The sequence below is a fragment of the Gorilla gorilla genome, chromosome 14 (genome assembly GCF_029281585.2).
Source record: "Gorilla gorilla gorilla isolate KB3781 chromosome 14, NHGRI_mGorGor1-v2.1_pri, whole genome shotgun sequence".
Taxonomy (NCBI): Eukaryota; Metazoa; Chordata; class Mammalia; order Primates; family Hominidae; genus Gorilla; species Gorilla gorilla.
The window spans coordinates 109,476,469-109,501,737 of record NC_073238.2 but is presented as its reverse complement, the minus strand read 5'-3'; the positions used below and the strand labels follow the sequence as shown (position 1 = coordinate 109,501,737).

The 25,269-nt window shown below is 38.0% G+C and overlaps 1 long non-coding RNA gene and 1 pseudogene across 1 annotated transcript in view; one reads left to right on the top strand and one right to left on the bottom strand.

Moving 5' to 3' along the window:
* Positions 1 to 8,016, bottom strand: part of LOC115930452 (uncharacterized) — a 175,898-nt gene extending 167,882 nt beyond the window's left edge. The window contains exons 1-2 of the long non-coding RNA XR_004067094.3: positions 7,905 to 8,016; positions 4,435 to 4,578 (exon numbers count right to left, since the gene is read on the bottom strand). This is a non-coding gene — a long non-coding RNA (uncharacterized lncRNA). The remainder of the gene's footprint in view (positions 1 to 4,434; positions 4,579 to 7,904) is intronic.
* A 1,955-nt stretch (positions 8,017 to 9,971) lies between these two features.
* On the top strand, positions 9,972 to 11,529 carry LOC101141842 (bromodomain-containing protein 7-like; annotated as a pseudogene).
* The last annotated feature ends 13,740 nt before the right edge of the window (positions 11,530 to 25,269 follow it).

The following is a 25,269-nucleotide window of genomic DNA, read 5'->3' as shown; positions in this document are numbered from 1 at the left end:
TCAATTTCATTAAATAATCTGTGTTTTCTGTTGCCTTATGGATCCAAAGAGAACCTTTGCCAGACCATCATGGGAACATCCTTACCATGTGTCTCTCATGCTGCCCCCAGTTCTGGTCTAGCATCTGAATTCTTTTACCCACATATTTAACTTTTCTTGCCCATCTCATCTTGCTACTCCCCTTTCTTTCTTTGTGTATATATTGCATTTGAAGCTCAGCTTGTTTGAAACTAAACTCATTATTTGCCCTTTCCCACTTCCAAATTAATCCCTCACCACCTGCTCTTTTAAATATAGGTCTTTTTGCTAATTTATTTCCATTTTCCTTGCCCCTAGCATTAAAGCGATTTTCAAACACCATCAGTTCTTCCTTCACAGTCTCCTTTTTCCATTCCCTCCTTTATTCCCTTGGACTACTCCCAAGTCTGCTGTCTCTGTCTCTCTTTTCTCCCTCCATTCCATCTGCCAGATCATTGCCAAATTAGCCTCTGCTGAATCTTATTTCAATCATGCTATAGCCCTGTTAACAAAATATATACAAATATAAATAAAGACACATCTACCAAATCTAGTTCGGACTCTTTAGTTTGGAGTTGGGAGGGCTACAGGGCCTCCCCTCACCCCCACAGAGAGTTTTGAAAAAAAGGCAGTTTTTAAGAGTCAGAACCAGAATTCAGATGCAAGTCTTTCAACTTTAAATCTTCTATAACCTAACTACAAGACTGTGTGACTTCTTGCTAAACTTCTTTATATATTTCATTTGTAAAAAAAAATGGACCAACATGCAAAACACACACACACACACACACACCCCCCACTGTAGTACTGGAAGAGCTACATAATAAGTGTGCTTATGAATAACTCATTAAACAAAGACCACCTCTTGACATCCTCTTTTCTTTCCTCTCCATTCCAAGTTTTACCAGCAACACAAAGATTTGATACTACAGCATTTTTACAAATTGAAGGTTCGTGTCGATCCTGCGTTGAGCGAGTATATCGCTCACTTTGTGTCTCTGTGTCACAGTTTGGTAATTCTCACAATATTCAAATTTCAAAGTTTGAAATATTTCAAACATTTTAATTATTACTATATCTGTTTTGTTGATCTGAGAGCAGTGATCTTTAATGTTACTATTGTGATTGTTTTTGGGGTGCCATGAGCTATACCTATATAAGACAATGAACTTAATTGATAAATGTTGTTTTTGTTCTGACTGCTCTACTGACCATTGTTTCCCCATCTCTCCCCCTCCTTGGGTCTCCCTATTCCCTGAGACACAGTGATATTAAAATTAGGCCAATTAATAGCCCCTACAATGACCTCTAAGTATTCAGGTGAAAGGAAGAGGTACAAGTCTCCCACTTTAAGTCAAAAGCTAGAAATAATTAAGCTTCAATAAATGAAGGCTGAGAAGGGTAAGGAAGCTGCAGAAGAAAAACTGACAGCTGGCAGAGTTGGTTTGTGAGGTTTAAGGAATAAAGTTTTCTCCATAACATAAAAGTGCAAAGTGAAGCAGCGAGTGCTGATGGGGAAGCTGCAACAAGCTATCCAGAAGATCTAGCTAAGATCATTGATAAAGGTAGCTATACTAACAAATTTTCAGTGGAGACAAAACAGCCTTGGATTGGAATAAGATGCCATCTAGGACTTTCATAGCTAGAGAGAAGACAATGCTTGGCTTTAAAACTTAAAAGGAGAGGCTGACTCTCTTGTTAGGGGCTAATGTGACTGGAGACTTTAAGTTAAAGCCAATGCTCATTAACCATTCTGAAAATCCTAGGGTCCTTAGGAATGACACTAAATCTACTCTACTTGTGCTCTGAAAAGGGGAAAATAAAGTCCAGACGACAGCACATTTGTTTAAAACATGGTTTACTGAATATTTTAAGCCCACTATTGAGAACTACTGCTCAGAAAAACATTGCTTTTTTCCAAACATTACTGCTCATTGACAATATACCTGGTCACTTATGAGCTCTGATGGAGATGTACAAAGAAATTAATGTTGTTTTCATGCCTGTTGAGGTGGTTTGGATCTGTGTCCCCACCCATATCTCATGTTGAATTGTAATTCCCAGTGTTTGAAGTGGAGCCTGATGCAAGGTGATTGGATCATGGAGATGTTTCTCATGAATGGTTTAGCACCATCCCCTTCGTGCTGTTCTGGTGACAGTGAGTGGGTTCTCATGAGATCTCGTTGTCTAAAAGTGTGTGACACCTCTCCCTTTGCTCTTGCTGCTCCTGCCATGTGAGACACCCCTCTCCCCCTTCACCTTCTGCCATTATTGTAAGTTTCCTGAGGCCTTTCCAAGTCATGCAGATGCCAGCATCGTATTTCCTGTACAGCCTGCAGAACCCCAAGCCAATTAAACCTCTTTTATGTATAAAATACCTAGTCTCAAGTATTTCTTAAAGCAGTGTGAGAACTGACTAATACATCTGCTAATACTACATCCATTCTACAGCCCATGGATCAAAGCAGTGTACGTAATGTTGTTTTTGTGTAAGAAAGGGAAGAGAATAACAACATGCTTTCATATTTGCTTATATCTGCAAAAAGAACTCAGGAAGAATGCAGAGGAAACTAAATGAGTAGGTGTTCATAGAGAAGTGGAGGAGATGAAAACCAGAGTAGAGGTGATGATGCAGCCCCCAAATTGGGGCTTAGCCTGGGAAGGTCCGTGGTTTCCCCCAGGAAAGAATTCAAGGGCAAACCAGTGGTATTAGCAACTTTTATTGGATCAACAGTGTACAGCAGCAGCAGAAGTACTGCTCCCTGCAGAGCAGGCCTACCCCATAGAAAGTGTGCCCAGAATAGCTGCTCAGAGGCAGTGCTGCAGTCATATTTATACCCGTTTTTAATTATGTGCAAACTAAGGGGCAGATTATGCAGACATTTCTAGAAAAAGGATGGTAACGTCTGGGTTGTTGGGTTGTGGCCATGGAAAGGGGTGGTAACTTCCGGTTGTTGCCATGGCAATGGTAAACTGACATGGCACACTGGTAGGTGTGTCTCATGGAAAGGTGCTTCCACCTCCTCCCTGTTTTAGTTAGTCCTCAATTTGGTCCGGTGTCTGGGCCCTGCCTCTGAAGTTGATTGAGTCCTGCCTCCTGAGTCACGTCCTGTCTCCATCCTCAGTAAGACCTCTCAATGTTTACCCTGTTAAAGCATTTTGATATTTGAATTGTACAAATGTATAACTCTTCAAACCAAATCCAACAAACAAAGTCTCTAAAGAAAAATATGTAACTTTTTATAATTCTAGGAGTAACACCTACTTATGGAACATTTTAAAAGAACAGGGATATAAAAGCAATCCTTCATAATCCCATTTCTAGAAATAATCACTGTAAAGATTCTGGCATATTTCCTTTCAATCTCCCATGCAGATCTCCATAAATATTTGTGTCTATACTTACAAAGTTGAGATCACACTTCAATACACTTTTGTACTTTGCAGTTAACACTTGAGATAATTTTACAAGCATTTTATTATGTCATTTAAAACTCTTGATAATAATCATAATCTTAATATTCATTCTTCAAAAAACGTTAACAGTAAAGTCCATTATTCCTAACCATTGATTTAAAAAATTCGTTCCTAATTAACTGTAGCCTTAAGGCTTCCCTCAGGTTTCCCAAACAGGGCACATGCAGGACAGTGTTTTCAGGACATCTTTGTCAGAGCTCCCTCAGCCATGCTGAAATGCTGTTTTGCCACATTAACAGGGAGCGCCATGGGAACCACTCTAGAGGGTTTGTTAAGAGGAGAGGAGCTCAGAAGGCATATTCATGGAATACACAATTCTTGAACTTCATCAATGCTCAGGACTGTTGTCATTGTTGACTGACACAGTGCTGGGATATTTCACTACAGGCATACCTCAAAGATATTGTGGGTTCCATTCCAGACCACCACAATAAAGTTAATCTCTTAGTAAAGTGAGTCACCCAAATATTTTGATATCCCAGTGCATATAAAAGTTACATTTACACTATACTATAATCTATTAAGTGTACAGTAGCATTATGTCTGAAACAACAATGAACATATTTTAGTTTTATAATAATTTATTGCTAAAAAATGCTAATGGTCATCACCATCTGAGCCTTCAGTGAGTGGTAATCTTTTTGCTAGTGGAGGGTTTTGCCTCCATGTTGATGGACGCTGACTCATCAGCGGTGGTTGCTGAAGGTTGGGATGACTGTGGCAATTTCTTAAAATGAAAAAAAAATGAGGTTTGCCACATCAAATGAGTCTTCCTTTCATGAAAGATTTCTCTGTAGCATGCAGTGCTGTTTGATAGCATTTTACCCACAGTTGAACTTCTTTAAATATTGGAGTCAATGTTCTCAAGCCCTGCAGCTGCTTTATCAACAACATTTATGTAATATTTAAATCCTTTGTTGTCATTTTAACAATACTTACAGGATCTTCACTAGGAGTAGATTCCCTCTCAAGTAACCACTTTCTTTGCTCGTTCATAAGAAGCAACTCCTCATCCACTCAAGTTTTATCATGAGACTGAAGCAATACAACTACATCTTCAGGCTCTATTATATATTTTCTCCTCTGCAAAAAGAGTTATGAAATAATTTTAAAATTTAAATGATTTTAAAGTAAAATAATTTGTAGTATACATTGAAGGCAAAAAGTGTTATATAAATGCTAAATAATAATATTGTAAAGCCCCTATATTCTGTGATAATGAGCACTATATAAGTGCTAAGTGGAAAAGAATAGAAAATGTAGTGTTTTGAAATGGCTTATCAATGTATCAGGTTTCTTGTGTTTCATATGCACTATATATATAGAACTTGCAGCAAAAATGCAAAAGCAAATACTTATCTATTTTAATAATTGTATAGCTGTACTATTCATTAGAATACTGTGACTCTCTAAATCATTTTGTACCTAAGAAGAAGAGGCCTTTTCCTGCTAGCTATTACTGTGAAACAAAATACCCCAAACCTTAGTGGCTTAAGTCATCAAGCATTTTATTACCTCTTATGATTCTGTGAATTACCCGGGCTCAGATGCCTGCTCCATATGGTTCACCTGAGGCCGGAGTCATTTGGAGGCTCAATTGGTTGGACTACCCAAGATGGCTTACTTGCATAGGTGGCAGTTGCTCGTAGTGGTTGGCTGGTTGCTCAGTTGGGAGTCAACTGGAGTGTCTCAGTTTTCTTCTACTGGCTTCACTGTAGGGCTTGGGTTTCTCATACTATGGTGGCTGGGAACATTCCAAGCAGACCAGTCCCAATGTACAAGCACCTTACTGAACCTCTGCTTGCACTGTTTGCCAATGGCCCATCAGCCAAAGTAAGTCATGAGACCAAGTCTAGAGTCAGTGTGAGGAGGACTATATAAGGCATGAATACCTAAAGGTGTGGTTAAATCAGAGCCATCATTGTAATAGTCCACCACAGAGCCATAGCCAGCCTTGAAAATATCCTCGTATCCCTGAGTGGCACAGAAACAGATGGGACCCTTGCCATCAACACTATCATAGCAAAGATCTAGAATAGAAGGTTGCAGGGCTTACAACAATCATTCCGTACAAGGCACCTCAGGGATGACCTGTGTGGAATGGTAATGAAGGACCAGATGGGATAATAGTGACCCTAATACAAAATAGAACCATCACACCCATGGCACTCTATAACTCTCATTATTACTTAAGAATACATTCAGCTGCAAGTAGCATAAAAGACAATTCTAATGACTTTAGAAAGAGACCTTTATTTCTCTCACATAATAAGATGTCCAAAAAACAGATGGTTACAAATTAGTTCTATAGTTCAACAATGTGTTTGTAATTTTTGGCTTTTCCTGCATGGTCATAAGATTGCTGCCCCAGCTCCAGGGATCATATCTGAGATCAAAGCAGGAAGAAGGAAGAGGGAGGGAGGAGCTAGCATCAAGCCATCTGAAATCAAAAGCTTTGCTAGAAATTTTCAGCTGACTTCTTCTTATGTCTCACTGGCCAGAATTGGTTACCCCAGCTGCAAAGAAGGCAAAGAAAAGGAATAGTCAGCTGGCACTTCGCTGCTCAATATGGTATCAAGAGTCTGTAAATAAAGGAGTTGGGGTGGGTGCAGTTATATTGGTTAAAAAAAAGTGTCTGTCTCTACCCTAAAACTTAGAAAAACAACCCAGAAACAAACTCAAAAACAACCCAGAAGTGTCTGAGATAAAAGCAGCTATAACCTTGATAGAATGAGATCTTGAAATCCAAATTAAGTTATTTTAAAGAAAAACAAAGTTACATACAGCTGCTATGATTAGATAATATCTCTGAAGGGTTATTCCCTGGCACATAGCAAGTGCCAATACATGTTAGCTGTTGCGGTAAATATGATGTAATAGTAGTGGTGCTGAAGATATTAATTATTATTACAACTGGCATGAGATAAATTAAGGTTTCCCTTTTCATCCAACAAACACTTATTGAGCTTTTTCTTCATACAAGAACCTTTACAATTCAAATCTTAGGAAGCAAAGAGTTTAGTGGGTGATTCATATTATTAGGGGAAAAAACATTTATTTTGGATACAGTATTAAGAGAAAAAGATAAGCACTTTTGGAAAACATTCCTAATGATTCAGAATGCAATTCATTCTCCTTAAGAACATACCTATGGAGATGGAAAACATTGTGGCCTCAATTAAAATTTTTTTTGTGGTGAAAAGCACCTATAACTCAATTGAAGGTCAGGAGTGCTGGCTCATGCCTGTAATCCCAGCACATTGGGAGGCTGAGGCAGGAGGATCACTTGAACTCAGGAGTTTTGCGACCAGCATGGACAATATAGTGCGACCTCATCTCTACTGAAATTTAAAAAAAAAAAAAAATAGCTGGGCATGATGGTGCATGCCTGTAGTCCCAGCTACTCAGGAAGCTGAGGCAGGAGGAACACTTCAGCCTGGGAGGTCAAGGCTGCAGTGAGCTGTGTTCACACCACTGCACTCCAGTCTAGGTGACAGAGTGAGACCCTGTCTCAAAAAACAAACAAACAAAAAAAATTAAAAATATTCAATTGACCATCTTAGCCATTTTAAAGTGAACAGTAGAGTAATAAAAAGATACTTCTGTTGCAGTAACATTTTCAGTAAAAATAACAGTAAATATTTGATTGGAATAAGGAAATATATAATATAGACCTGAAGAAAGAGGGAATATCAAACCTGTCAGTTTTGGGCTGTTTTATGATTTTCTTTAACTTGGTTTGACTTTTCGAGTCAGCAAAAGATTAAAGTTGATACAGAAACACACACACATTCCCCCGGACACACACACGTTCCTCTGTCGGAATGTCTTGGTTATGGAGATGCGTCTGCTCTTTGTAATAAAAAAGGACACAGGTTTACTGCTAAGCCCAGGCAGGTTTGCTGGGCCAGCTCTAAGAGCTCAGAATGAAAACACAGAAGAAAAAATCAAAACAGGTAACATGCCCCAAAAGTGCATAGAACTTTTCTGAGTGTAAGAGAAGGGAACAGGGAGAAGAGAATGGGATGGGACTGTGAGGGGTGGAATGGCAGGGAGGATTAACAGGATGGATTTCAGGAGGGAACATGAGAGAAAACAAAACTCAAATGATGGTTTGGCATGATCCAAAAACAACAGATAGAAGGTAAATAAATGTTTCCTTAGAAGAGAGAACCTTGAAGTTTCCCCAAAAAAGGAAGAAAAAATGAAGGGAAAGAAAGAGAAGCAAAGGAGATGGGGAGAAAGGGGAAGGAAGGGAGACATCAATAAAGGCAAAAGCCAGAGAAAACAAGAAGCAAGTCTAACAGTTAGAATTCGAGTCCCAGAAGAAGAAGAATGCAAGAAATAGCCAATTCCAGGCAAGGAGAAGAGATACAACACTCAGGTTACTTTTAAGAAGAGGAAAGTACCTTTTGGCCTCAACTCCCAGCTTCCAGTAATTTGATAAAATGACGAACACAGAGGAAAGAAGAGAGGCAACTGCTGAGGTCCCCTAAGCCTTTGAGAAAACGGAGTTGTACCTTTGGCAACATAAGTGCATATCTACAAGAAAGGCAATAATGTAGACACCAAGGGAATGGGTACTGTCCAAAAAGAAATGCCTCACAAATGTCACCATGGCAAAACTAAAAGAGTCTACAAAGTTACCTAGCATGCTGTTGGCATCATTGTAAACAAACAAGTTAAGGGCAAGATTCTTGCCAAGAGAATTAATATGCATATTGGGCATATTAAGCACTCTAAGAGCCAAGATGATTTCCTGAAAGTGTGTGAAGGAAAATAACCAGCATAAAGAGGGACGCTAAAGAGAAACCTGAAGCTGCAGCCTGTTCCACCCAGAGAAGCACAACTTTGTGAAAACCAATGAAAAGGAGCCTGAGCTGCTGGAGTCTATTAACTGAATTCACGGTATAACAGGTGAAAAAGAAGAAGAAGAAGAAGAAGACTTCTGGATTGTAAAGGAAGAAAGAGGAAGAGGAGGAGGAAGGGAAAGAGCAGGCAAAAATAAATTTGAAAGCTCTTTGAAACCACAAAATATGGTAAAATGAATAATTTTAAGAAGAGAGTACACTGTAAATCACATCTTAATATTAATATTATGTAAAAATTATGTATAAAAGCTAGAGATAAGTCTGTAGAACTCAAAGAGAAGAGAAACAATGTAAACATTAGTACAAAAAAAGAATGCAATGTAGTTATTCAAATGTAGTTCAAAATATGTAAGATAAGGTAGAGAAGATATTAAATCATTAATAAGAATTGGGGAAGAAAAAAGAATCAGATTTCAAATTAAGCATTATATTAACCAGAATAATTCAGGTATCCACTAGGACCTGATAATTCAGGTCTCCATCTATGACAAACCCACAGCCAACATCATACTGAACAGGCAAAAGCTGGAAGCATTCTCCCTGAGAACTGAAACAAGAGAAGGATCCCGACTCTCATGACTCCTCTTCAATATAATACTGGAAGTCGTAGCCAAAGCAATCAGGCAAGAGGAAGTAATAAAAGGAATCCAAATAGGAAAAGAGTGAGTTGAATGATCTCTCTTCATAGACAATATGATTCTATATCTAGAAATCCCCACAGCTTCTGCCCAAAGCCTCCTAGAATTGATAAACAACTTCAGTAAAATTTCAGGATACAAAATCAATGCACAAAAATCAGTAGTATTTCTATACATCAAAAACATCCAAGCTGAGGGCCAAATCAAAAATGCAATTCTATGCTGCAGAAGGATGGTGTATCATAATAATAATAATAATAATAATAATAATAATAATAAAAGAATACAATTCTATTCACAAGAGCCACAAAAAGAATAAAATACCTAGGAATACAGCTAATCACAGAGGTGAACAATCTCTCCAACAAGAGTTACAAAACGCTGCCGAAAGAAATCAGAGACAACAAAAACAAACGGAAAAACATTCCATGTTCATGAATAAGAAGAATCAATGTTGCTAAAATGGCCATACTGCCCAAAGCAATTTACAGATTCAGTGCTATTCCTATCAAATTACCAACATCGTTTTTCACAGAATTAGAAAAAACTCTTCTCAAATTCACATGGGTCGAGAGGGACCTCGCGCCGCCCCCTTGTCTCCCGGCGCGCTGGGCCTCTACGGGCCGCTCCCGCCCTGCGCGGGCCTGGCCTGGACCGGAAGCTGCGCTGCGTGCCTGCTCCTGGCTCTGGGGGCGGGCACCGGGGCCAGTTGGACAGGGGCAAGAAGCACAAGGAGCGCAAGTCAGACAAACACCTCTATAAGGGGTATGTAGAGAAGCCATTGAGGCTGGTCCTCAAAGTAGGAGGGAACGAAGTCACCGAATTCTCCACGGGCAGCTCAGGGCACGACTCCAGCCTCTTCGAAGGCGAATAAGATCATGACAAACACAAGGAAAAAGAGAAAGAAAGGAGAGAAGCAGGTTCCAGGGGAAGAAAAAGAGAGAAAACGGAGGAGAGTTAGGGAGGATAAAAAGAAGCGAGATCGAGACCTTGTGGAGAATGAGGCAGAAAAAGACCTCCAGTGTCATGCCCGTGTGAGATCCTCTCACAAGCTCTTTAGCCAAACAAGAAGTAGAACAGACACCCCTTCAAGAAGCTTTGAATCAACTGATGAGACAATTGCAGAGAAAAGACCCAAGTGCTTTCTTTTCATTTCCTGTGACTGATTTTATTGCTCCTGGCTACTCCATGATCATTAAACACCCAAGGGATTTTAGTACTATGAAAGAAAAGGTCAAGAACAATGACTACCAGTCGATAGAACTAAAGGATAACTTCAAACTAATGTGCACTAATGCCATGATTTACAACAAACCAGAGACCATTTATTATACAGCTGCAAAGAAGCTGTTGCACTGGGGGATGACAATTCCTAGCCAGGAAAGAATTCAGAGCCTGAAGCAGAGCATAGACTTCATGGCTGACTTGCAGAAAACTCGAAAGCAGAAAGATAGAACAGACTGGGGAGGATGGAGGCAGAGTGGGGAGGACGGAGGCTGCTGGCCCAGAGAGAGAGGACTCTGGAGATGCCGAAGCACAAGCCTTCAAGAGTCCCGGCAAAGAAAATTAAAATATAGACAAAGATATGCTTGACGATAAGTTTAAAAGCAATGATTCAGAGAGAGAGCAGGAACAGCTTGACCAAGTTGTGAAGGAATCTGGAGGAAAGCTGACCAGACAGCTTGTGAACCGTCGGTGTGAATTTGAAAGAAGAAAACCAGATGGAACAACAACGTTGGGACTTCTCCACCCTGTGGATCCCATTGCAGAAGTGTGAGACTTGAATTCTGGACCTACAGTTCTTATGCACCATGTTATGACTCCACGTTTACAAATATCAGCAAGGATCATTCTGATTTAATCTATCCAACCTATGGGGAAGACTCTGATCTCCCAAGAGATTTCAGCATCCATGAGTTTTGGGCCACATGCCAAGATTATCCATATGTTATGCAGATAGTTTACTGGATGTTTTAACAAAAGGAGGGAATTCCAGGACCCTACAAGAGTTGGAGATGTCATTGCCTGAAGATGAAGGCCATACTAGGACAGTTGACACAGCAAAAGAAATGGAGATTATAGAACTAGACCCAGCAGGGCATCTGGACCCCAATACTCAAGACAGGCTCACACACTGAAAGTAGTAAACTTTGGCGCTCCAGTTGAAGTTTTTGACTCTGAAGAACCTGAAGTATTCAGAAGAAACTTGATGAGGCCACCAAATTGTTCAGGGAGCTCCAGGAAGCCCGGAACGAGCATTTACGCACCAGACCCCCTCCCAGTATGATCTGTCTCTTGGGTGCCTCCTGCAGAGAAATGCATCTCACTGAACAAGTGACCAATAATCTTAAAAACTTGCACAGCAAGTAACTCCAGGTGATATTGTAAGCCTGTATGAATTTCAAAAAGCAATGAGGATTTCCATTCCTTCCCCCATCATGGAAAACAATTTTGTAGATTTAACAGAAGATCTTGAAGAACCTAAAAAGATGGATGTTGCTGAGTGTGGACCTGGTGGGAGTTGAGGCACCTGGTATTTGATTATATATTATGTATATACTTTTTCATTCTTAACTTAGAAATGCTTTTCAGTAGATATTAAATATTTGCAAATTGTGTTTTTAGTTAAACTTTGGAACAGTGAATTTGAATGTTCCAGAGGGGAAAAAAATAAACAAAAATAAATAAAATTCACATGGAACCAAAAAAGAGCCCGAATAGCTAAAGCAATCCTAAGCATAAAGGACAAATCTGGGAGTATCGTATTATCTGACTTCAAACTATACTACAAGGCTATGGTAACCAAAAAAAACAGCATGGTACAAAAACAGACACATAGACCAATAAAACAGAGAACCCAGAAATAAAGCTTCACATTTACAACTATCTGATCTTCAACAGAGTTGACAATAACAAGCAATGAGAAAAGGACTTCCTATTCAATAAGTGATCCTGGGATAACTGGCTAGTCATACACAGAAGACTGAAACTGGACCCCTTCCTTTCACTGTATATACAAATCAACTCAAGATAGATTAATACTTAAATGTAAGACCTCAAACTATACACACCCTAGAATAAAACCTAGGAAATACCATTCTAGACATAAACCTTTGTAAAGATTTCGTGACAGTCTCCAAAAGCAGCTGCAACAACAAAGTAAACAGACAATCTATAGGAGAAAATACTTGTAAACTATGCATCTGATAAAGGCCTAATATCCAGAATATGTAAGGAACCTAAACAAATCAACAAGTGAAAAACAACCCCATTAAAAAATGGGCAAAGGATACGAACAGACTCTTTTCAAAAGAAGACACATATATCCAACAAGCATAGGAAAAATGCTCAACATTACTAATAATTAGAGAAATGCAAATCAAAATCACAATGAGACACCATCTCACACTAGTCAGAATGGCTATTAACAGATATTTGGGAGGCTGCAGAGAAAAGAGAACTCTTACACATTGCTGGTGGGAATGTAAATTAGTTCAGTGACTGTGGAAAGCATTTTTGAGATTTCTCAAAGGACTTAGAACTACCATTCAACCTAGCAATCCCATTACTGAGTATACACCCAAAGGAATATAAATCATTCTACCAAAGAGATACATGAATTCATATGTTCATTTTAGCACTATTTATAATAGCAAAGACATGGAATCAACGTAGATGCCCATCAACAATGGACTGGATAAAGAAAATGCAGTACACCATGGTATACTATGTAGCTATAAAAAAGAACAAAATTGTGCCCTTGCAGCAACATAGATGCAACTGGAGGCCATTATCTTCAGCAAATTAGCACAGGAACAGAAAACGAAATATTGCATGTTCTCATTTATAAATGGGAGCTAAACGCTGAGTACACATGGACACAAAGGGGAGAATAGACACCAGGACCTACTTGAGGGTGGAGAGAGGGAGGAGGTTGAGGGTTGAAAAACTACCTGTCAGGTACCATGCTCATTACCTGGGTGATGACATTATTTGTACGCCAGTCTCCAGCAACATGCAATTTACTCAAGTAACAAATATGCACATGTCCCCCCTGGACCTAAAATAAAAGTTGAAAAGGGAAAAAAAAAGAGATAATGCTTTCTGCTGTAACAAACAAAGCTGAAAAAACACCAGTGACTTAATAAGAGTTTATTTTGAGCACATAAAAAAAGTTCACAGTTTTCATTTTTAAGATAGAAATGGAAAACTTTCAAATCTGGAGACACCGATTTTACTCTGTTTTTTGTAGTAAGACTTGTGGATGGCTCTTCCTGGAATAATTAACAAGAATGGCAAAACACACAGGATTTCAGCGTATCCATGAAAGAAAGTAACTGGCTTATTCTAATTCAAGTAGAAATGCAGTGTTTTATAAAGACGTCATAAATCACTTACAAAAGGAAGATTTACTCAATAAATAAGACAATTACATAGCTATTGGAGAAAAAGTAGTTGAATGTCTACATTGCTATATGCCAAAACAAATTTCAAATAGATTAAAGATTTAAATATAAAAATAAGCATAGCAACTAGAAAAAAAATAGTTGAATTTCTTTTACTTTACATTGGAGAAAGACATTCAAGCATGAAATCAAAGGCAAAAGCCATGAAGAAAAATATTAACAAATGAAACTTACGAAAACATTTAAAATTCATATATATTTTTTTAAAGCCATAATTCATTTAAAAGTAAAAAACAAAGTAGATGAATAGTTGAGTCATATCTGACAGATGATTTGATATATAAAAAGCACTTATCAATCAATAAAAGACAAACACTCAACATAAAAAATGGGCAAAGACAAGAATAGTCAAATCATACATAATACATGCAAATGGCAAATAAACATACAAAAATCTTCAACTTTGCCAATAATTAAAGATAGGATATTTGCCTACAAATTAGCTAAAAATGTTTACAGTGATAATAGCAGTGTTTTTGAATAAATAGAAAAATGAACACTCTCAATCAAAGCTGGTTATGAGTATAAATTGGTATAATTCTGTAGGTAATTTAGCAATATGTATAAATATGCTTAAGCTAAAGATATACTTGACTTAGTAATTCTCTAATCAATCTGTTCTCAGGATTAATTATTAATTTATTGTTGTTTAATTATAAATTATTTTTTGAAAATTTATGATTTTGAAAATTTTATATACAAAACTGAAAATGTTATATACAAGTTTATTCAACTTATTTTTGACAGCATTATTTTTAATAATAAAAAATGGAAAACAACATAAATGAGTCACAATTTGGAAATTATAGCCCAATCATATGTAGGTATTAAAAGTCATGTTTTTTAAAGAATATTTCAAAATATGGGAAAGTATACTCGCTGCAATGCTTATGCGGGCAATACAAACCTTATAACCTGTGTGACCATAATTTGTATAAATTGCCAAAGATTTGTTCTTATCCTCCACTGATTTCCCCCTAGGTCATAAGAGACATTCAATAATTTTTTTTTTGAACTTAAAAGAAATGAAATTTTCTGTACACAAAAACAAACTATTAGTTTACTCTAAGTGGCAGGCTTATAGGTGATTCTTATTTCTTCTGTATGATTTAGTTTTCAAGTTTCCACAGAGAATGTTTACAACTTTCATGAGTAAAGAAATCTTATTGATTTGGGTTATAAAACATGATCCCAGAATATACTAGAGGAGCTAAGAGAAAAGGAATTTTTTGTTGTTATGTGAATTTTTAAGAGACAATTTTTAATTCTAGTCTACCAAAATATTGCCTTTCATATCCTACAATAGGCTGCACTCTGGAGCAATGTGCTGTAGTGTGTGCTAGTGTTGGCAGCTAACATCACAGCATCTTACTCCATGAATGGAGGAAAACTAAACTCTGAAGAGGGAAGTGAGGCAAGCCTGCCCATTGTATTAAAGGCAACTTAAAAGTGACCCATGAATCCATCATGGGTGTTTATGTTCTCTTGATCCTTAATTAAGAAATAGGCCGGGCATGGTGGCTTATGCCTATAATCCCAGCACTTTGGGAGGCCAAGGTAGGCGGATCACTTGAGGTCAGAAGTTCAAGACCAGCCTGGCCAACATGGTGAAAACCCATCTCTACTAAAAATACAAAATTAGCCAGGCGTGGTGGCGAGCACCTGTAATCCCAGCTACTCGGGAAGCTGAGGCAGGAGAATCGCTTGAGCCCGGGAGGCAGAGTTCACAGTGAGCCGAGATCGCACCACTGCACTCCAGCCTGGGCAACAGAGCGAGACAGTCTCAAAAAAAAAAAAAAAAAATAGTTGAATGCAAAACTTGAACATAAAGTGTAAAGATGAGAGCCTTTTATCGTCTTAGCCTAGTTCTGGTTTATGCAGGTGATGTCACCCTGGCAACCACATAATGGGGCCATTACTTTGTATTTATAAATTGTACACCAGAGGAACTGGAGACAGATCAAGAGGAAAATGTGTTGCCCGTACTGTGTACAGCACATATTTACTTAGCCTGCTTGTCCTACAATGTTCTAACCCCCGTGAGAACAGAAAAGTTTTCTTCCATCCTATGTGCATCTACTTTGGAGCAGAGGGAATAGCACATAGTGAAAGAAGCCAAACACAAAAAGCCACATATTGTATGATTCCATTTGTGTAAAATGTTCACAACAGCCAAATCCATGGAGACAGAAAATCAATTAGCATTTGTCTGGGCTGGAGGGAGGGGGAACAGGGAGTGACTGTTAACAGGTACAGATTTCTTTCTGGGGTGAAGAAAGTATTCTGGAATTAGTAATGATGGCTGCACAATTCTGGGAATACACAAAACCCACTGAATGGTGGACGTGAAAATGGTAAACTTTATGGCAAGTAAATTATATCTAGATTTAAAAGAAAAACATATTGAATAGAATATAAAAGACCAGAAAGACTCATGTGGCGGAGGCTGGGTCTGGCAGAGGGAGGAACTACTCCAGCTGGGTCTACCCAGCCTAATCATCCTTCTGTGGCAAATTGTAGAGGGATTCTTAACCCTGCAATTCTAAAAACAGCAAAAAGATTCCTTGATAACAAATGACTCAAACTACACTATATGCAAGGACAAAAGACATGTTGTTACATAAAAAATATTTTTATGTCTATCTGTAAATTTAATATATAAAAGATATGTTAGTATCTAAACATTCCAATGTTTACCCCCAGTTTCTCTTCACTTAAAAGTTGAAGGGGAGAATTATAAGGCCTGATTAGGGCATAGTTTCTGTTACAGAACAGTCTGGATTCAGACTCTCTCTGTTTCTGTTGATTCTTTCCTATGGGACACACTGTTGGTTTCACGGCATCTGCTCTGGAATCTGTTATTTTCTACATTTTAATGAAAATGTTGCACTAATTGCTGACATCTTTGCACCATTATTGATTGTCAACATTTGACCACAAACATTTATGTCTTCCTAAAGAACAAAATGCCAGAATGAAATAATTAATATGTGCTAAGCCAAGTGTGTGTGCTCACAATTTAAAAACTGTGTGTCATAAACGTGTTTAGACCCAATGAAATGAACTACAAAAAGAAGGCAATACGTTTTATCCAAGTATTTTGGATGCAAATAGATATGAAGGCAACTGTAATTCATACCTCATTAAAGAATAATTGCAAAAACGTCACCAAACTGTGACATAATTATTGAACCATGTCAAAAACTCATTTTTTTTTTATTTCTTCTGCACGTTACTAGGAGAATGTGCAAGTGTGGGGAAGAAAATAAATTATTTAAAATAAATGAAAGTTATATAACAATTGAGTCACCTCCAGTGTTTAATAAAGCATTTAGCCTGGTTATTATTCCATGCATGAAAACTGCAAGTTTAATATTTCTGTTAACTATGAGTGAAGTTTAAAATTCAAAACCTGTAGTCAAAAAGATAAATCAAGACCACAGAGCCACAATTTATTTTTTCTTTTGGATAGGGTCTCGCTCTGTCACCCAGGCTGTAGTGCAGTGGCATAATCATAGCTCACTGCAGCCTCGAACCCCTGGGTTCATGCAATCCCATCTCAGTCTCTGGAGTAGCTGGAATTACAGGCATGAGCCATCGTGCCCAGCCCAGATATGATTCTTAAAAGGATCAATTAAATAAAATGTATTATAGATGAAATTAAATAAAAAGTTTAATAAAACAGATCACTTGCAAGACTAGTATTTGGCAACTGATCCTATTAAATTCCAGTTTATTAGAGAATGAATGCATATATATTCTCCACGCATCAAAAACAATACATTTATTAAAAACCCTGGGATATAAATTTTTATGGTAACTGAAGATTTAAGCATGAAAAACTACTTCTAGAGGTGTTTCCAAAACATTCTGGTGTCAGAGAGCCCTGAAAATAGTTTTTGATACTCTCTAGGATGCAGTTTCATGGGTTGTTATATTCTGAAGTACTTACTACTTTGCTGTCTATGTGGTTCGGTGAAATGTCATTCCTGATCTGAATCTCTCCGCTTATGTAACTGATCAGTGGACTGAAATCTGCAGGTCTTCTATTCCATTTGGTCAACATGGGCTTGCCTGTCACCCTTCATTGTGCTTCTTTAAAGAACAGTTGCCACCTTATCTGGGAACAGCTCTCTTTATGAGTGCTACTCATGTGAAATAATCTTTCACCACTGAGGCCACTATTTCCTTAGCACAAGAAGAGACATTTATCTTGCTGCTAATGGATAATTAATTTTAAAAATGTATATTATGACACAATTTTTTAAAAAAGGAAAAGGCAAGCTGGACAATGGGACTAAATGTCCCTTCTTCAAATTGACTCCTATTTAGCTCTTCCAATGTCATCCCAAACACAGATAACTTTTCTTTCATGAATTGTTCTCCTGAATGATTTATACGTGTCGTGTTATCTGAGGCTCTCTCTGGGTCCCCTGGTGGATTTAGCCAGCCATCAGCTGCATAATTGTTAATTTTAACACTATAAAAGGTTCTGATGCAGAAGAGATATGGTGTTGGTAGAAGAATTAATTGAAATGTATCTCCCAATCACACTAGTCTCCTACTGCTGGTTTCCCACACACAGAAATTATACTTTAGATTTAAGGTTAAAATAAATTTACATCTTTGCTGCTCATAAAGCTTTGGGTCTAGTGGTAAATGGAAACGTTAATTGTTTCTAATACCCATGAAGGTTTTTCACCCTGAGAACAATTCCGGGAACTGTACAGGTCACGGTCCAATGCACGTTTTCATAGGTAGAGTAGCTCTTGCAGTCAAAGGCTGACAAGAGATAGGGTGGGAAGGAAGGTTATGGGAAAAAAAAATGAGGGAGAGTGGAGAAACTGGGAAGGCTGAGAAGTAAGAAAATAATATGTGTCATTTATTACTAAATCTGCAATCCCTCTTTTACACTTCTCAACAAGAATGATAATTTTCCAGATTTTCCATGCAGCCAAAAAAAAAGCAATAACAGGTAACAGAGGCAACATTTCAGCCCTGACATTTCCTTTCTAAGAATATAAGTGTACATGAGATATGGTCAAAAAGAAGGCCTTTGGAATAATTATATTTAAATATTTGAGGTGATGGAAAACAAAAGTGTGTTAAATGTAAGTGGTGGGTCACTTTAATTTTCCGGTCTACAAATCCCAAATCTGAATGCTTCCAGGATACTCCTCTCAGCTAAGTAGGCAATCAAGTTATATGTATTCATGATGTGTGGGGCACAGTGAAAGGCTTGATCCATGGAACTCATAGATGGGAGTAAAGGAATATATCAAGCCTGGCCAGGCATGGTGGCCCACGCCTGTAATCCCAGGACTTTGGGAGGCCAAGGCAGGCAGATTTCTTGAGCCCAGGAGTTTGAGACCAGCCTGGGCAACATGGTGAAACCCATCTCTACCAAAAAATATAAAAATTATCCAGGCATGGTGATGAGTGCCTGTAGTTCCAGCTACTTAGGAGGCTGAGTTGGGAGGAGAACTTGAATCCGGGGGGCAGAGATTGCAGTGAGCCAAGATCGATCATGCCATTGTACTCCAGCCTGGGTGACAGAGTGAGACCCTGCAAAGGAAGGAAGGAAGGAAAGAAGAAAGAAGGAGAAAGAGAGAGAGAGGGAGGGAGGGAGAGAGGGAGGGAGGGAAGGAAGGAAGGAGAGAAAGAGAGAAAGAAGAAAGAAAGAAAGAAAGGAAGGAAGGAAGGAAAGAAAGAAAAGAAAGAGAACATTCTGAGCCAAGCCTTTCATACTCATGCATTTACCCATTTCATATAACAAACATTTCATAAGCATCTAGTAAGTGCCTGTCACTGTCACTGTGGTATATAAACTGAGTCCTTGCCCCTGGAGAGTTCACAGATTAACAGAAGAGAGGGGTAAGTGGAGCAGTAATCACAAGGGAATAGCAGTGCAGAGGAGGGACACCAGAAACCAGCATTTAAACTCTCACTTCTCATTGTTTTCAAGTAAAAAAGTCACCAGACTTTACAAATCGGGACAATTTCCAGACATATTTCCTACATACCAAAACCTTCACCAGTGCCCATTTCTTCCCAGTTTGCAGTTCTCAATTGACATACACACTATTTTCAGCAGACTATAACCAGATCCTCAAAACTGCAAGAAAGTTTCAAAGCCTCATCACCTTGAGCTGACTTTAACCAGTTCACCTAGTCTGTTTTCCTTAAACATGAAAGCCAGAAACTGCTAAGTGCCGAAGGCTATTATCACTTGAATGACACTTTATCATTTAGTAAAATACTAAACATTTTGCTTTCATAATGCATATTGAGTCTTCAACCAACAAAAAGAGCATGCTCAACTTTTTTATTGTTTTTTTATTTTGTTTTGTTGTTTTGTTTTGGCCACACAGCAGATTTGAGGATTATATACCTATAATTTTAGGACACAAAGGCTCAGCTTCTTAAAGTCAAAAGAAATGCCAACTGATCTGTGAACATTCTTATATATTACGTATTATATTAAAACATAAGATTATCATCCAAGTATTCCTATAGTGAAGCTCAAAGATGGTCTTTAGGGTCAGGAATGGGGAAAGTTTACTCATTACTACTGGTAGAATAGAATTCCTTGTTCACAGCAATCTACGTCTTTAATTGCACTTTCTTTTTAAAGCCCAGTGTAGGTAGGTAGATCTATACACAGAATTACAATGCAGCAATTCAGAACCAATGATTTTCTAAGCCAGGCATATTGGGTATTTAATTTCGCTTCTTAAATCCATACTATGGTGGGTTCTTACGAACACAATAGAGAAAGAGTTATGTCCTAATCAGTTTATAAGATAGTATAGGAAAAAATGCATAATAGACCAACCAGATGTGTAAATACAGTAATACAAAGAAACCTAATCTACTGCAAAGCTATAATTTAATCCTTCTATAACACAAGCGTATTGAAAACTGGCTTTATAAATGGCTCAAAAATAGCATAACTGAACTTTATAGTCTTGGTTCAGTTTAAAGTATTCAATTCTAACTTATAATTTATATAAAGTATTATTTAATTTTTACATAAAATTGAATCATGAATTATATCTAAGGAGGAGAAGATTTATGAATAATAACTTAAGTATTTAAAAACAGTGCAAGACCAAGTTCTTAATGTCAGCAAGGGTGAAAATGATTTGCACATGCAGTCGGGTCTGTGTGTATATGTATGTTTGTCTAACAAAGGGTTAAGATGCCTGAGTGTCATGTGAAACAGCAAAAAGTCACCTTTTAAAATTTTGTTTTATTACTGGATGTGGATAACGATAATCAAAGAATCAAGGTTACATTTATAAAATAATATCTATGAAACAAAATGACCTTGTAAGCAATAAAGATATTATTTGACTTTTTAAAAACAGAATTATGAAAAGCTGAGCTGATGAACACACTGGGACTTAAAAATAGGAGAATAAAATAAAGAGAAGCCTGTCGTGATTTCAGCAAGAATTGCCTTTTACTCAAGCCCAACATTCACCATGTATAAGCTTTTGTTACTGAGCTTTGAGTTCCTCTTCCTAAGATTTCGTTGCACATGGTCATCTCCATTGGTTTTCTCAATTATTTATCCATAGTCTCTTTTGACCCTCCTCTTTTTTTCTTTCTAACCCTCCCTTATTTCCTCCCTCCCTTCCTTCCTTCCTTCCTTTCTTCCTTTCTCTCTCTCTCTCTCTCTCTCTTTTGTTGACACAGTTTCGCCCTTGTTACCTAAGCTGGAGTGCCATGGTGTGATCTTGGCTCATTGCAACCTCCGCCTCCCAGGTTCAAGCGATTCTCCTGTCTCAGCCTCCTGAGTAGTTGGAATTACAGGTGGGCATCACCATGCCTGGCTAATTTTTTGTATTTTTAGTAGAAACGGGGTTTCAGCATGTTAGCCAGGCTGGTTTCGAACTCCTGACCTCAGGTGATCCGCCCGCCTCAGCCTCCCAAAGTGCTGGGATTAAAGGCATGAGCCACTGCTCCTGGCCTCTTTCTTTCTTTAATCGTCCTCCCCACTATAATGGAATGAAGTTGAAACAAACATAATTTCATCAGCTTTCAACAACAGTGCCCTTCCTTGGATGCAGATTAAAACCCTTTGCCCAAACGTATCAGAAACATATGAAGAGTCAGTAAAGAAGAGAGTTATGAAAAGAAATACTCTTCTTAATTGCACTTCCTTGATCCCCTTTTTGACTCCCTGTAAATAAGGAAGCTCAGGTATGTTTTATATGTATATTCCAGACAGCACATATATATTATATACATCAGAGTCACTTGATCAATAATGTTTTGCCTAATGAAAGCCAGTGTGTGAAAGTCAAACATCCCAGCTGTTATGTTGATTCATTACTTTGCTGGATAATGTCACCACCTGTAATCGAAGGAAAAGTTCATGAAAAAGAAGGAAAACTTCTCAAAATAAAATAATGAATACTAACTGCATCAGAAATAGATCCTGGCTATAAAAGCAGAGGTGGACATATATAGTACACATTGGAATAAAATAGTCATATGTCTATGATGGTGGGAAAGAAGGTAGTGGAGAGGAATTTGGGGCTCTGCAGATCATGGTCATGTTCTATGTTTAGTAGATGAGTGGCTCCTGACAATCTTTTAATTTCTCCATATCAAATTCAAACATACCATCAGTTTAGAGGGCGTTCCACACCTAGGGACTCTGGTAGGCCATCCTAAATCCTCGTGGATAGAAGGTGAGATGAGTTGGCCCCATGCCTGCTAATCATTGCTCTAGGCTTCCAGACCCCACCTCATAAGAATTTAACCTCCGAGCCCAGATGCCTCTACAGGGAAGCAGAGAAAGCAGGAAGAGGGGTGGAAGAAACATTATGCAATTATCTCAGAAGATTGAGCATTATCTAAAGGAGTTGTTTAAATTATTAGTTCTGACAGATGTCTACATTGGATTAGACATCCTAGGAGGTGAGAGCTCATTAGGAAAACTAGATAGATTTTCAAGAAAATACAGAAAACTTGGGCTGGGCTTGGTGGCTCAGGCCAGTAATCCCAGCACTTTGAGAGGCCGAGGCGGGTGGATCTCCTGAGATCAGGAGTTTGAGATAGCCTGGGCAACATGGTGAAACCCTGTCTCTACTAAAAATACAAAAATTAGCTGGGCGTGGTGGTGCATGCCCATAATCCCAGCTACTCGGGAGGCTGAGGCATGAGAGTCGCTTGAGCCGAGGAAGTGGAGGTTGCAGTGAGCTGAGATTGTGCTGCTGCAGTCCAGCCTGGGCAACAGAGAAAGACTCCATCTCAAAAAAAACAAAACCCAAAATACAGGAACCGTATATATGTGTATATATGTGGGTGTGTGTGTGTATGTGTGTGTGTATACATACAAACACACACAGAGACGGAGAGAGAATATATATAGTATATATATTTTGTATATATATAGTGTGTATATATATTTTGTATATATATAGTGTGTATATATATTCTGTATATATATACACTGTATATAGTCTATATATATTCTGTATATATATACACTATGTATATAGTCTATATATATTCTGTATATATATACACTATGAATATAGTCTATATATATTCTGTATATATATACACTATGTATATAGTCTACATATATTCTGTATGTATATACACTGTGTTTATATATACAGCATTTATTGTAGATGATCGAGATGAGAAACAGAGTTGGAGAAGGATTTGAGAGAATTTGAAAAGCCAAGGGCAATAATGACTACAGTAAATAATAATGTATTATATATTTCAAAATTGCTGAGAGTACATTTCAAACATTCTCACCACAAAAAAATGATAAGTATTTGAGATGATGGATATGTCCATTAGCCTGACTTAATACACATGTATATATATACCCTATATATATATAGGGTCTTGCTCTGTTGCCCAGGCTACAGTGCAGTGGCATGACAACAGCTCACTGTAACCCTGAACTCTTGGGCTTAAGCACTCCTTCTGCCTCAGAGAAACTACATTTTTTATGTACATCTTTGTTGTAGAGTAGGTTAAGTTTGTATCCCTGTCACAGATCTCAAACTCTTGCATCTTGTACTAATTTTGGAACATAAGCTTACGATCAATTAATATTTGTTTTCTTATTAGTATTTATTAGTTTTCTAAACACACCTAGAAACTTTTGGATTAAGAAGTATGGTTTTGCCTCAACTATACTATAGCTCGCCCCATAGTTTGCTACTGTTGAAGGAACAATAACATGGCTTTGTGTTTCTTTTGCCTGTGAATTTTGTGTAAGTTCCTGTCATTGACAGAGTCTAACCTAAAATCTTGCTAGCAAAGGATTCAGGAAAATGAAGCTGCTTGTTTTCTAAGGCCTGAGATGCAGAAGAATGACAGAAGAGAACAGAAAGTGATCTAACTTGTGAACAGACAATAGACATTCTGCTTTTCTTGAATAGTCTGGTCGTAAACCTAGCCACTTCTCTAAAATAGTAACACAACTATTTTATATACCTTTTTAGAAAACTTCTTACGTAAGACCTTATAGTGTAGCCATTTGTGAATGTGAATTGTTTCTCAGGAGATGTAAGGTTCTAAAAATTTAGAACAGTGCTCTGAATATAACAGATTCAGTACATATTTATTAAATAAATGGGTATATTAATTTTTTAAAGTAGGGTTTTGTTTTGTTTTTAAGACTGTAGTCCTCAAAAACTCTACCAGTCTCCTGGCTGATACCAAGATTTCATTTCCTATAAATTTTAAAGTAATAATATTCTGCTTAGACTTGTATTCTTAAGTATCATGTCTGTATATAAAAATGTAATTAAACTTTATTTGATTCCATTGATTCTGAATTTATAGGTTAATCCACAGTTTGAAATTTACTTCTGCAACAATTGTTTTTTCAAAAAGGTCCTCAAAAAATTAACATCATAAACAAAATTTCAAGGTACCATTTCAGCCATATTTTCAGCACTTCGTTGCTTTAATTGCTGATATGTAAGTATGTATACATAATCAGAACTGTTTGCCTTTTGTTATCCTTAAAGGATGTGTGGAGGACTTATTCCTGGGACTGGTTGCCAGGATCCAGGTGGAGGCAGTTCTCATGATGGTTAGAAGCACAGGCTTCTTGGTGGTCTCCATGTGCCAGCTGCGTCCATACCGACCACCCTGCTTAGGCAGACTAGAAAGTCTATTTAATTCTTCTCTGAGTCTCGTCATTTTCATCTGTGAAATGAGAATCACACCTTTAACCTCATTGAGTTGTTGAGTGAATCAAGGGCAGCCGGTGCTTGCTCAGCTTCCAGCCCAGAACCTGAGGCTCAGCTGTGGTCAGCATATAAGTTTCTTATTGCTGCTGTAACAAACTGCCACAAACATGATGGATTAGAACTGCACAAGTGTATTAGTTTACCATTCTGGAGGCTGGAAGTCCAAAGTTTGACTCTCTAAGCTGAAGTCAAAGTGTTGGCAGGGCAGCATTCCTTCTGAAGGTTCTAGGGAAGAGTCTGTCTCCCGACCTCTTCAGCTTCTAGAGACCACCCGCATTCCCTGACTCAGTCTCACAGAACCCAGACTTCTTCTGCGGTCACATCATCCCTAACTCTGACTCTCCTAATTTTTTCATAAAGAACCCTTGAGATGATGTTGGGTTTACTGAGATAATCCAGGGTAATCCCCCCATCTCAGAGTCCTTAACTTAATCAACCCTGCAAAGCCCCTTTGGCCAGGTAAGGTAACACCCCTGCAGATTCCAGGGATTCAGCTGTGGATATCAGCAGGGGTCCTTATTGAGCCTACCACAGTCAGTATTATGATTGTGGTCACAGTTGG